Consider the following 3,909-nt stretch of genomic DNA (forward strand, 5'->3'; position numbering starts at 1 on the left):
CAACCAAAATATGCCCATTGCCCATGAAGGTAAACGCCGCATCCTAAATGTTGATTGCCTGCACTATCAGTGTATAGATGAAGTTGGTTGTTAGACAACCAATTAACATTCATGAAATTTAAACTACCATTGAACCTGTGTATAAAATCTAGCCACACATGAAGGTCGGATTTCATTCCCTTTGTTACCCTAATGAAATGACTGGAATATTTTATTCCACACATAGCATCACAAAATGTTCTGTTGAAGGCCCTAGCAGATGGAATAGCTTTAGCACAAAAATTTAGGGAACCTACTAAAGATTGTAATTCTCTCAGTGTAACTTTTGTTTTTTGTAACATCTCTAGCAGTGATTTCTCCAGATCGATAATTTTTTCTTCAGGAATTCTAATAACCATATTATCTGTATCAATTTCTATACCCAAGAACGTAAGAACTGTTTTTGGACCTTCTGTTTTCTCTTCTGCAAGAGGGATACCAAAATCAGAGCAGGTACTTTTGAATGAAAACATCAACAAGTTACATATTTCTAACGTGCCTCCAGCAAATATGAAATCGTCTAAGTAATGGTTCAAAGTGTGAACTCCAGTTTTTACTTCTACTACCCACTGAATAAAGTGTGCAAACTTTTCCCATAAAGCATAACTAATTGAACAACCCATTGGTAGACACATATCATAATAATATTGATCATTAAATTTGAAACCAAGTAATTGATGGTCAGAAGGGTGAACCGGAAGTAATCTAAAAGCTGATTTAACATCCATTTTTCCAAGATAAGTCCCTTTTCCCAGTGCCCCTATCATGTCTAACACCTCGTCAAAAGAAGTGTAATGAACAGAACAAGATTCAGGGTCTATGAAATCATTAACACTAAAATTAGAAGGATATGAAAGGTGGTGGATGAGACGCCAACCCCCATCCTTTTTTGCTACGACCCCAATAGGTGATAGCCTTAAATTAGATAAAGGCTCATGTTTGAAAGGGCCTGCTATGCGACCTAAAGAAATTTCCTTGTCAATTTTTTCTTTTACCTCTTTAGGGTGATCGTTCACAGAAACTAAATTATTACAGGTTGTTGACACTCTTGGACCTTCATAATGCAGACAAAAACCTAATGCAAAACCGTTCTTTAATTCATCAGCTATATTTTGATTTGGAAAAATTGCCAGGTAAGGACACATATTGTTCAAGTTAATTGGAGTGAAACCTGTTCTTACGAAAGGAACCTGTTGGATATTTGCTTCCTGACTGACGAAAAACTGAGAAGGTAGCTTGAAAAGCCCTTGAGGATGAAATCCTCTGTACAGCTTGTTTATCAGGACAATGAATAGCAGGATGTTTGTTTTGACACTTTAAACAATGGTGTTGATATTGACAATTTTGTATGCGACAAGAACCTTTGTTGTTGTACTCATAACAAAATTTTGAGTTGCCCTGAGGATTCTTATATACTGACTGAGCATTTGGGGTTATGAAAAGAAGCCATAGCTCTGGGTCAATTTTGTCCCAGGAAATACTGTTATCTTTGGCTCTTTTTAATCTAAATTGTCGGTCATATTCTTTCCAACCTAATCCACCAGAAACTCGACTGGCGCCGAGTTTTACATTAGCCATATATTTGATAAGACTGTGAGTTTGATCAATATGTGCTGACAAATATATACTCATATAAATAAAAAATGCGTCCAGCCAAGTATCAATTGTTGTAATTTTGACTGTATTTGCAGGTTTTAGTGTAAGTTGACCATTCGTAAATAGAACTCTACTTTCCTGTGTTTCAATATCTGTTTGCTTATTTAAAAGTGTATGTAGTTCCACAAACTCCCCTTTCATGATTTTTTGTCTAACTGATTGTGTAACATGCATACCTAGATCGTCATTTACACTGGTTATGCTCTGAGGTGATGTACATTAAGGGGAAATTGTGTCAAAACAAACGACTTGATCTGAATCTGATAGATTTGGTACATTTGTAGTTGATGTACTATAAAAGACTTTGCTACCTTCAGTCGACGACGTGTCAAGACGTTGAGAAATAATCGTCTCTATCCTTTTATTGATTTCCGGCAGCATTTTTTCGGCAACTGATGAAACAACTTCCTCTAGATCTGGCATTGACTCCTTGTTTGTTACAGGATCCGTTTTTTGAGATGGTTCTGGGTTCTTTTCCCTCTGAGTCTGACATCTTTTCTTAACGCCCGGTCTTCTAGCCTTCCCTGTGAATTTGCGTTTTCCATTAGATGACCTCCCCCCTTCGTCAGTGGAATGTGACTGTTGTCGAGGTTGCATATTCTCGAAATAAAATATGTAAATATATTTTAATTCTGATGTATAAAAACAAGTTGAATATCATAAAGCCGTTGTTGAGATAAACAACGAACGATATAGATCTAAAAGTATGTTTATATTTGGTAATAATACATTATACACATGAATTCTGTTGATTTATAAGTAACTATCACTGAGATTATTAAATAAGAAATAAATGAAGGGATAACATTCCAAAATTTAACAGTTACATAAAATTTTTAAGCTACGAGACAAACAACACCCACCTCTCAATCCAACTGTAACAAATATTGTGACGTCAAACATAAACGGCGATAACGTCATCTACAGCAGGGCATTACGCGCACAAATCTAAGGCGCGGATCTCATGCACAACAGTAGCCATCGCTGTAATAATTGGATTTATTTCGTAAAGGAAATAAATCTTATTATTTATGTAGTAAAATACCACTATCACCTTTATACACGTGAATGAAGTTTATATCTCGCGGTTGATTCCATACGCAATAGCATGTTCTATGTACGAACAATTTCTAAAACGGGAAGAAAGGCCATCAACAAATAAGATGATGATAGAAGAATATCAACAATATCGTTTATAGTTAACATTTCTCAAATTCTATGGTCGATACAATGACTTGTTTGCAAATGCAATCTGTTGTTTAGTCCAATGATGACTAACTTCTTTTATACAAATTGTTAGCCAAGCCATTATTTTCACAGTGAATTGAATACGGATTTTCCATTTACCCAACCATGACAAGGAGCATGGGTGTGACCGGTCAACAGGGGATGCTTACTCCTCCATGGCATCTGATCCCACCTCTGCTGTAAGAGGTCCGTTGGCTCTACTCAAAATTTGTTTTGTTAATTAAATGGACTTTTGAAAATGGTCACTGTTCGTTATCTTCAAATATGCATGTACTTAAAAAAGAAAAATAAAGGTATTTTTTCTTCAACTGTAGCACCACTCAAGGTCTGATTTTTCATTTTCTTGGCTGTGGATTTCTTTTTTTCAAAACTTTGAAGGACAGAATGTTTATTCTAAAAATTTCCACTTTTTTCAAAACTTTGAAGGACAGAATGTTTATTCTATCCCCCCCTCTCCTTTCCCAAATCAAATTGTCGTCCATTAACTTGATAATTTCATAAAGGAATAATTAGTCATTTTATCCTAGAGAGAGTTATTTCTTTTATTAGAGTGTCAATAAACTTTAATGCTTTTGCTCAATATACCTGCGGGTCATTTTGTGAATATGTTAATTGACACTTATTGTTTTTGTCTAAGCAAGATGTTGTGACATTTAAGAAATAATGAAGCTTTTCATCTTAATTCTAATTAAGGTAGCACTTGGACTTGTAATTATGGCAACAGCAAAGGAAATTATCCTTGGTTAAGTCTCTTTCGGAGTCATGTTCAATTGCAATTGAACAAAAACTATATTAGGAGTAACGTTTTGAAAGAATTTCAGAAATTTATATTTTGTAACCATGTACCAAATTAAAAGTGAAAACTGTAGAAAGAGTAGCGCTTTTAAAGAAATTAGGGAACTTTTCGCTCCTTTCGTCCTCATTGTCAGTGGGTGAATTCACCAGAGATCTTTTAACACAACGTGT

General features: G+C 35.1%; 1 pseudogene; it reads right to left on the minus strand.

Moving 5' to 3' along the window:
* Nucleotides 1-261: 261 nt before the first annotated feature.
* Nucleotides 262-2,292, minus strand: LOC133203685 (uncharacterized; annotated as a pseudogene).
* Nucleotides 2,293-3,909: the final 1,617 nt, after the last annotated feature.

The sequence above is a fragment of the Saccostrea echinata genome, unplaced genomic scaffold, assembly GCF_033153115.1.
Source record: "Saccostrea echinata isolate AGI-Se365-2 ecotype Australia unplaced genomic scaffold, CSIRO_AGI_Sech_v1 ptg000001l, whole genome shotgun sequence".
NCBI classification, from domain to species: domain Eukaryota; kingdom Metazoa; phylum Mollusca; class Bivalvia; order Ostreida; family Ostreidae; genus Saccostrea; species Saccostrea echinata.